Below are 10,351 nucleotides of genomic sequence, written 5' to 3'. Positions count from 1 at the left end.
GGTGGGAAAGCCAGAAGAAAAGAGACCACTAAGAAGGCGTAGGTGGGCGGACAATATTAGAATGGATCTTAGAGAGATAGGATGGGATGGTATTGATTGGATTGATCTGGCTCAAGATAGGGACCAGTGGAGGGCTCCTGTGACCACGGTAATGAACCTTCAGGTTCCATAAAATGCTGGGAAATTCTTGAGTAGCTGCAGAATTGGCGGCTCCTCCAGAAGGGCTCAGCTTCGTGAGTAAGTAAGTTGTACCAGATAGTATACTTTCGTCCTTAAGTTAAGGTTTTTCGAGATGAATAGCACGCCAGAATTGTTATGTGATATATACAATTGCTGACTTGTCTAGAATCTTCAGCACATTACCTAACAGTGCAATTCCTGAATGACATCATCACAAGGAACGCACCTTGCTAGCTCTATTTTCTGCAGTGATGTGCGTCACGTGTAGGCCCGCCTAACAACGGGCCCGGCCGTATCGGACTGTGGGCCTCTCCGAGCAGGGGGGGGGGCTCTCAATGAACATAGTCACACTGCTAGCGTACTGATTTCGACTGACGTGTCTGTGAGACTCAAGTCGGATGCTGTTGGTGCTCCATGGGGTTCATTGTCTGCTTAGTGCTGTAGGTCTGTTCCCCTCTAGCCCCACTGGTCTACGCAGCCACCCCAAAGGGTCGTCAATATTCATGTGACCGTAGGGGCTAGACGACGGGAAGGAAGGTACGCCGAAGGGGAAAGCAAACAGCGCGAGGGAAATGTGGAGCTAGTGGATCCTGGGAACTTCTTTGCGTGGCCTTAGTATAGCATCGAGTCAGAGTTCCTGGCTACAGATCCAGAGGTCAGGGTTCGGTTGCCGGCGCTACCAGATTTTCTGAGAAGTAGTGGGTCTGGAACGGGGTTCATTCAGCCTCGTGGGGATGATAATTGAGGAGCTATTTCAAGAGAATAGCGGCTCCGGTCTAGAAAACCGAAATTAACGACCGTGGGGTTTCGGTGCACTGATGACGCGACACCCTCTATCCGCTAAAGTTGACACTAACTTCGCTGACAAGCGGCGGTAGCTCGGTCGGTATAGTTCGCATGCGGGCTAAGGCCACGGAGTTTGTTTTAGTAGCAGCGAGTGACTTAAAAGGATTGAAGGATTCAGCAGCGAAGTCTCTTTCGTGCTGACGAGGATTTAATCCTTTTTTCCTAGCATACCTGATGGCTGTTCTCTGTTACGTGCTAGAGATCATAAGTTGCATATGTTGTGTCTTAGTATTTGCGTTCATTTTTGCTGAGTGTGAGAAAATCACGAAAAGTACGCGAAGTGTTACCTGTAATTTTGATGACGCCCTGCCGGTGCACATCGCATTGCACTTAGCTATGTAGCGTACAGGTGGCATGCAGGAAGAAACGCAACTGTATAATTTCATAACACACACTAGGCTCAGATGCACGACAGCCATGTGGATTAGTAGCCGACAAAGAATTGCTTCGTACCTGTTACTAGTGAAGCATCAGCAAAGCGTAACAACAAGAAAGACGCTACCCTGCTTACCCCATAGCCCTACATACGTCTAGCGTGACATTTTGAGAATGAAGAGTAGCAATAATGAGGAGAGGGCTTTGTTCATACATGACAATTTCACAGGAAGGGAACAGAGCGAAAAACCTAAAGGTAAGGTAAAGTTGTCCCGGTGCTTAACTAACTGAGCACTGCGTCATGAAGACGTATTCTTGACCTCGGCACTGGCTGGAGGTGAGTGGTCAGCTTCACGTCCCGGCCGCTTTACCTCAGAGGAAAGAGCCCGCGGTATGGTGAGGGGTGAGCCTCAGGGCCGGTCTGGACGACGTGGAGAAAAGAAAATAGTTGAATCTACCGGGACTCGAAATCCGACCCCTCGGTCTTCCAGCCCGTAGCCAGTCGCTGTATCGACTGCGCTATCCAGGCTCCTGAAAAACATAAGCCGAACGGAAATGTTGAGAGAAAGCAAGAAGGTTCATTATTTCCTTCAACGATTGTGCCTTTAAAACATTTTTGAAGATTTGCTTAGAGGACGGATGGACACGTCCAAATTGGTGCAGATGTCCGTGAATCCGACTGAGGAAGCCGTGCATCCTGACCGAACTAGGCGTCGTTGAAATGTTCTTGTAACGTGTCCTATCTTGTGGGCTGGCGAATTTCGAAGCTTGCATGAAGTGGTTCACCAGTTCAGATTCAAGCCAGATTTTTTCTCTCCACCAGTTCACTGATGCTGTATCGGTACAGTGTGCTGTTAAAGTACAGCTGTTATTCGGCCTGTCGCATTCTCGTCACCATGACTGTGTAAAGACTGTAAAGAATGCGAAGCATTAAACATTATGACAACAAATCCATGCAGGTCACGTGTTCGTAGTATGTGTACTACGTTAGAATCACGGCCAGCAATAAAACAGTACGTTTTCCGTTCCCTTTTTGCTTCTTTCTTCTTGTTGCAGGATAATCCTGGGTATTCATATCCATGGACGTACAACGTGAAAAGTTGGCTGACCTTGAGATGTCTTCGCCATTGTTTCTAACTCCACATTTTGTTTGCTGACACAACTTGAAATATGCACCAGAGAATGTTTGCTTTACCATGATTTCTAGAATACCATTTGAATGACGAGCGTTACATTTTGCAAAGAAACCACTAAAGTAACGTTTCAAATTTGTACTGGCTACAGTAGTTAATATTTTGCTATACCGTATGTCCAAAAAGTATCCGACTTAATTTTTTCCCGCTGTAAATAATGGCCAAAGGGGCGGGGAAACTGAGCGTAGTGGTAGAAAGGACTTCCATGCGCATGCGTGATTTTTTGCTGACTCGCAACACCGCCGGATGCGTCTGTGCCTGCCAGACAGCGAAGTGGTGTAACACGTGTTCGTAGCATTCTCGTTTAGCTCAATATGATAGGACGCTTGGAACAGAGATACTGCATTAAGTTTGTCAGAAACTTGGGGATACCCAAGCGGAAACAATCCACAAAATTCAGCAGGCTTTCGGCGATGATGCAATGGGGGTCACTCAAATTAAAGAGTGGTTCAACCGCTTTAAACATGGCCGTATGTCGGCGGACAGTGAGCAGCGTTCCGGGAGACCGTCAATGCTGATGTCATTGAAAAAGTGCGGACACTGATCATGGAGGACCGTCGTTTGGCCATCCGTGAAGTTGCTGATGAGGTTGGGATCAGCAGAGGTTCCGCAAACACAATTTTAACTGAGGATTTGGTCATGCGAGGAGTGGCGGCAAAATTTAGCCCAAGCTGCTTTCGCCGGAGCAGCAACAACTGCGCCTTGAGGTCGCGCAGGACATGCTGGAGTGCGCCAACAGGGATCCTGAGTTCCAGAAGACTGTGATCACTGGTGACGAGTCGTGGGTGTACGGATATGACCCGGAAACCAAGGTCCAGGCGTCACAATGGAAGCATCCAACATTCCCGAGGCCCAAAAGAGCACGACAGGTTCGGAGAAATTTGAAGGTGATACTGACTTTATTTTTCGATTACCGGGTTGTTGTGCATCATGAGTACGCATTACTAGGGCCGACTGTCAATAGGGAGTACTACCAAGAAGTCCTCCGCCATCTTCATGATGCAGTTCGGCGCAAGAGACCAGAGCTGTGGGACGCACGCAACTGGCAGCTGCATCATGACAACGCCCCACACCTTATCCAGGGTTTCCTGGCCAAGCACGGCATTCCGCAGGTTCGCCAGGCTCCCTACTCTCCTGACATGGCTCCTTGTGATTTCTGGCTGTCCCCGACAGTGAAGACACCGCTAAAGGCTGCCGTTTTGACAGCCGCGAGGACATCATACAGAACGCGAGGCGCAGCTGCACGCCATTCCAAAAGAAGCCTTCCAGAATTGCTTCCAGCGATGGAAGGACCGCTGGGCTAAGTGTGGAGTCACAAGGGGCCTACTTTGAAGGCGATTAGGTATTGTAACCACCCAAACATTGAACTTTTTTGTCCCGGCTCAAGGTCGGATACTTTTTGTACAGAGTAGTATATACGCTTCGCATGTGTTTCCATTTCGGATAGTACTTAGCTGAACTACGAGCCGCGCCATAGCTCAAGCGGTTAGTCGCTGGCTTCCCACCGCGGCAGCCCGGGTTAGATCCCGGGTCTGGTCAAGTGGGATTTGTGGTGGACAAAGTGGCACTGGGGCAGGTTTTCTCCGAGTACTTCGGTTTCCCCTGCCAATCTTCATTCCACCAATTGCTCCACAATCACCCTCACCTATCATCTGGGGCTGGTACAATAGGCCAGAAGTGGCCGCAGTACAAGGGACTTAGTCCCACCCCACGAGCAATACAAAATAATAGCTGAACTAGTTGTTGTGCCAAACTGTAAATAAGTAGCGCTGCCAAGCAGTTCACTGTGCCACGGGTGCACTGTTATAGGCCTACAGATTACGACCTCGTGAACCCATTTACACTGATTCAAGGTAATGAAGCCCGACGTGACTAAATGGTTAAACATACCTAACCGACGAGTGAGTCATGAATCGCAACTCAGACTGTTTGTCATCGCGTGCATGCAGTAGTCCTGTACTCCTACCACTGGTACATCTGATGGAATTGGCACGTTGTATGCTTCGTAATTGATCGCCTTACTAGCAATGAGAAAGACTGGTCTAATCGGCTTGAAGAGACTGCAAATTCGAACAATGGGCGTTTGAGATAATGCAGTATGTGTTAATGGTCCGCGTAGCTACGCCATATGACGTATTCAGTTTGCCGGCCCCGATGCATGTATTGTTACTATGAGAAATGAAAGGATTGCTTTCAGTATAGAAACCACATGGACCTCTTTAATGCTGCATGTTGGTTATTTTGTAACGTAAAATATGTTTTGTTACATTACTATTGGGGCACGCGGTAGCGTTGTTGGTTGAGGGGCTATGCTACAAGCCGGAAGGTTGCGGGTTCAAGTCCCGATGAGGTCATTGGATTTTTTTTCAGTTGACCTAATCCTTCCAGCCGCACTATGGTCCTGGGATCGACTCAGCCTCTAACAGAAATGAGTACCAAGAATTAATTACATAATTTTCCTGGGGAGTAAAGCGCGGCCGGCGCCTAAGGCCCTACAACCTTACCGCCATCTTTGAGCCGATTGTCTAGGTAATGTGGGACCCTCAACGTCTCACGGCCTGTTACAGGGATAGCTTTACTTACTTTTCTTTTACATTACTATTAAGAAACTGCAGATGGGTTTAGTTACTCGTACATTCAGCGCATTCGTTTCCTAGTCGAAAACAATACAGGTTTGACAATGCTCGGTTTTAGCCTCAAGTTCAGAATATGAATTCACCGGCAGATATTCGATTTTGCAGGTGTGCTAGTACGTATCATCTGTTTGCCAGTAAGCGTATCAACACGTGATGCTGAAAATAAAGGTAGTGGTTGTAATCTCAGAAGCGTTCTTCCATGAAATAAATGTACTTTGGGATTGAGACAATGACCTGTTTAAGACAGCGATTTTGATAAGAGCAAAGCGTATTGATAACAGGTTTTAAAATGAAATTGCCAAATATAAATTGTTATGCCCCGTGTGCATCGGAAGGCAAATAATTCACCTCAAGGTAGGGTATATTAGAGAAGATGGGAAACGGCAGTTTTCTTGTGCTGGCTGTCCGTTGATGATGAGGAACTTTGAGGCATAAATTAAGTTGGAATACCGTGAATAATTTTGTAGAACGTAGCATTCCTATTGTGTTCGGAAGACGGTTGGCCTAAATGTTATACTGACCCCGTTCTGAGATTTTGTCGGCTCAACTCTTATTATTTAAAGCAGTTGATCGAATGTTCCGGCCGGGTAGTTAGCACTCTGCATCATACTCTGGAGGTCTTGGGCTTGACTCTCCAACCGTAGATCCCCTATCTTGTGTGCTTTAGTTTTTCTCAGTCCCTCCAGACAGTTGCTAGGATAGTATTTTAAGACAGGCAACAGACATTTGTTTCGCATCTTTTATGTCATTCGCGGTAGTATCTTGGTTTTATTTAATGACGCTTATTTTATTTTATAGATTTGATTACGGAATTGGAAGGGATGTGAAATAAGCGTTTGTGGCCCAATTTAAGCGATTATACCAGCATTTTGTCTGAAATGCTGAGGAACAGCACGGAAAGAGTCAGGATACCCGGTCTCCAGGAGATTTGAACCCGGGACCTTCAGAATATGAACGAGAATGGTAATCACTCGACCATGACTTTCTGTGCCGGTGCAGGCATACAGTCGCAATCGTATGACGCCAAGGAACCTATGCAGTTGATACAGCGCTGTTATAGAGTCTAGTCAAGCAGCTGCTAAGATCGGTTTACAAATAACCTCACTCTCTTGCTTTGTAGTTGGCCAGCTATAAGTCTCATTTGAAGTCGTGGCAACATTCCCAAAGTTTCGTGTTTCAGTCATACCCGAAATTTGGAGGGAGCTGGTGGTTCGACGGTAGATTTACACAATTGGGTCACGTGTTTTGAAGCGAAAGGTGTGTTATCACGTCTAACCATGAGTGACAACTTCCGTTTTGATATGGGGTGAAGACGTGGGCGGCATATCGAGAACACTGATTTCTTTGTAGGCGTATTCCCCGCCATTACATTATTTGCTTTGTTTGTGCAATAAAAAACAAGTAAACATAAGCGGAAAGGTCCGTAGTTATCTTATCGAACGAAGTCCAACTTGCGAAGACGATAGTAGCTTATATGGTGAAGAAACTCATCAGTATAAATCGTAGGTTCATTACAGTGTGCGCAGTCATCCAGTTGAAAGCAGAGTACACCCTCACAGTTCCTGAGATTCCAATATAATATGTTCCTCCCATGTTGTCCTAGGCCCCTCAAGTAGTGTATTCCTTTGAGATTTTCCGATTAAAATTTATATATACATTTCTGATTCTGCTCATGTGAGTTCATGACCTATTAATTGTGTCATCTACCTAGATTTGGTGACACATCTCGAGTTTTATGAAGAGTACAAATTGTGAAGCATATTGATGTGTTTCCCCGTCGTCCTACTGTTTGCGCTTCTTGTAATTATTGTTTCGTTCCCAGGTACTGACAATGTATGTTCTTCACTTGTATTGAGAGACCAACTTGGAGACGAGGTGGGTTAAGATGGCCCCTTGTATTTTATTCTTGTATCTGTCCTGTCACTTCCTCCTCCCTGTATGAGTGAATTAGAATTCAGCCTGGGAACAAATGTATTTACTGAAGAAAGCAGTCTTGTGGGATGTGGAGCCATGTAGATACTTTTACTTCTATCTGAAGATTGAGGGGATACGTTCCTCCTAAACGTCGGTTAACACAATATCTACACGGCTCCACATCCCAGAAGACTGCTTTCTTCATAGTCACCGCCGTGAAAACCTCAATCTTACAAATGTATCTACTGTCCGTTGCCCAGTAGAAAAGTCTGTTGTGAGTTCGTGAAGTGAATTGTCATTTATAATTCTTGAACTGAATTTTGTAGGAGTTAAGCCACTACAGGATTGTGTATTTATCAGAGTTTTATGTTTGCCGTTGCTGTCAGTGCGGCTCTTCTCGCAAATAACGAAGTAATGTAAATCCTTCGTTTCAAATGTACATGAAGTCTAGCATACGCTCTTAGGCGAGGAAAATTACAGGCTTCGGTGTTTCATCCTGTGTAGTTCTCAGTGTTTCTGTAGCGCTTTTGTGTTTCGTGCTGCTCCACGACGTCTCTCTCTCTGTCCGTGATGAGCTGGTTGCCGTAGCAACAACCCAGTTTCCAGCGACTGAGCGCTGGCTATATCACAGTCAACTGCTGTGGTCGCGTTGCTTGCTCGCTCGTTCTCTCGTTCGCTCGCTTGACCCCCATCCCTATATTGATTGAAGACTTTCAGGAGATTTCAGGCAGTCGAGCAGCTGGCTTGGAACGCACGCGCAAGATGACGCTTGTTGTTCATATGAAGTGCATCATGGTGCTCCTTTGAAGTTCTCAGTAAGTTTACCTTGTGTTGTGTGATGTTTGGAAGACCTTCGTTTATATTGTATTGAAATATGCTTTGTGTTTGTGTGCGCTGTTGCGCGTGGTGCTGAGGGACAGCTCGGTCAGCCACCTACGCACGCGTGCCCAAATGTACTTCTCCCCACCACTTCTTCGCTCCTCCACACTTGTGTTTTGAATAACATCACGTGGTCTTGTGTTTATCATCCATCGCGACTAACATTGTGACACATCAGGACAGCTTTTATTATGCATTATTTGCACGATGTGCGAAAACTAAAAGCAGATAATGGAGGTCGGGTCTCAGTAGTCATGCTGAACTGATTTTGATGCAAGATGTGCTTACACATGGTTGTATGGTTATTTAGATTGTCGTAAAAACATCAACATCATAGAAATATACTTCTTTTACGCTAGGATTTTTTTTTTTTGGAAATCTCAGTACACACGTACGGATTACACATGAGCTCTTGTATTGGTAGCCTGTGCGGATTTTCAGGCTCTCAATAGGGAATACAATGTCACCACGGAGCAGTTTGTGTGTCTTACTAGCCAACGACATTCTGTATGTTGTTGAAGGTTCCGTGTGTCTTAATTGCGTGGTTCTGAATTGAGAACGGTGACAACTTTATATGGCTGTATATTTCAAAGGAAGTGTCGCGTTATACCCGGTGAAGTGCACAGATTCTGTGTTTTGCCATCCACTGGCGCGTTCATGATCGTTCTTTTGTACAACTACGACGTATAGTAGTGAAGGCCCTTTTGTAGCAGCGTGTATAAGTACTGTGAGTATTTCGCATTGTACCACCCTTTTCTGGATATTGTTTTCACAACAAAGGAAACTTTTTGTTTAGTAATAAGAAGTAAGTTTTGAAGTTATTAATCTTCATGTTATGAAACATGACCATTTACCGCACTTTCCGTGTTTCACAGGAAAGCTGAAATTATGACATCTCTCCGCCTGTATGTCCGCCCGTCTTTCCGTTACCAAATACTTCGGATGTGACTGACCGACTTTCTTATATACATGCCATGTCCAAGGTCTGTGTTACTCTGAGGGAAGAACATTAGTATTAAGGCACATTTGGAGGAACTTCAGTATTTGGGCCGTGCCATAGCTTAGGCGGTTAGTCGCTGGCTTCGCAGCATTTTGGATTTTTGGCGGACAAAGTGACAGTGTGGCAGGTTTTCTCCAAGTACTTCGGTTTCCCCTGCCAATATTCGTTCCACCAACTGCTCCACAGTCACCATCATCAATCATCTGGGGCTGGTACATAGGCCAGAAGTGGCCGCAGTCTCACCCCACTAAGAATGATTAAAATTAACTAAAAATTAACGTTACTATTTAAAAATGTTCTGCCTGAGAGAGATTAATGAAATTGGATTGGACGATGTACACATGTGTATAAATAACTAGATCTCCTACTATAGAGTGTAATAAGGGTTGTTATGACCATAGCAGTCCCATTTGCTGCTTAACGTTTTGGCTTTGATGCTGCAGTTATTGCTTTGCTGCCGCAACTTGCAGAACCCTCATCCGCTCTTTTAGCGGCCGTGGCAGAGCATTTGACTACGCTGCAGTTACGTACTTTAAGGAAAGTTCAGCGTTACAGGGAGAAGAGATCCTACTGCTGACGCCACTTTTTTATCTCATAAGGGTGTTACTATCCTCTTGGATAATTGCAACCATGAGCGTAAGGCCCGCACATTTTTAATATCCTTTAGGCAAGTACACGTGGAAGGAATAATCATAGTTTGGCTTCCTTCTCTCTATTAAACCTCTGGAAGTGTGGGTATAAGGGACGATTTTAATGGTTGTCAGAGACATCCAAGGACCCCTTTCTTTCATCCACCATTGTGACAGGTTGAGTAAGGCGAGGTTGTCCCTGTGCTTAACTAATTAAACACTACGCCATGAAGGAGTATAGAGGAGTGGATGTATAGATCCACATTTTCTTCACATCGGCACTAGTTGGAGGTGAGTGGTCAGCATCACAACCATGCCGCTTTACTCCCAGGGAAAGACCCAGAGTACACAGGCTGAGTGGGCCCCAGGGCCGGTCTGGACGACGTGGAGAGGAGAAAATTCTTGCCCCCCACCGGGATTCGATAAGTTGTATAAAATTTATAAGAAACAGGACCAAACAGTACCTATGTACATTGGGATAATCCAGTGTAACGTGTTTGTCAAACACGATACGTTTGTAAGACGTTAATAGGAATATCCATTGTGCTCCTGTGTGTAAAAGTTGGGTGTAACTCGGCCTTGTAACTTTATGAGTAATTACTTGACCAGAATGCATAAATATGGTGAGCTATATGAACACCGGACAGACCATGGTCTCTGCAAGACTCTTTATGCTCTCTATGAGGCCTAGCTATTTCG

The 10,351-nt window shown here is 45.5% G+C and overlaps 1 protein-coding gene across 5 annotated transcripts in view; it reads left to right on the top strand.

The window, feature by feature from the left end:
- The window catches only part of LOC111866324 (serine/threonine-protein kinase tricorner), a 175,680-nt gene that overhangs the window by 139,327 nt on the left and 26,002 nt on the right, over window positions 1-10,351 (top strand). Inside the window, exon 1 of one of the 5 annotated variants that reach the window (XM_023855165.2) lies at window positions 7,856-7,959. The exons of the other annotated variants lie outside the window; for them this stretch is intronic. The gene's annotated coding sequence lies outside the window, so the exon portion shown is untranslated. Of the gene's footprint in view, window positions 1-7,855; window positions 7,960-10,351 lie in introns of those variants that run through there. 5 annotated transcript variants of the gene reach the window in all.

This window comes from Cryptotermes secundus, unplaced genomic scaffold (genome assembly GCF_002891405.2).
Source record: "Cryptotermes secundus unplaced genomic scaffold, Csec_1.0 scaffold40, whole genome shotgun sequence".
Taxonomy (NCBI): Eukaryota; Metazoa; Arthropoda; class Insecta; order Blattodea; family Kalotermitidae; genus Cryptotermes; species Cryptotermes secundus.
The sequence above is the reverse complement of the archived record's forward strand: the minus strand, read 5'-3'. Positions and strand labels throughout refer to the sequence as shown.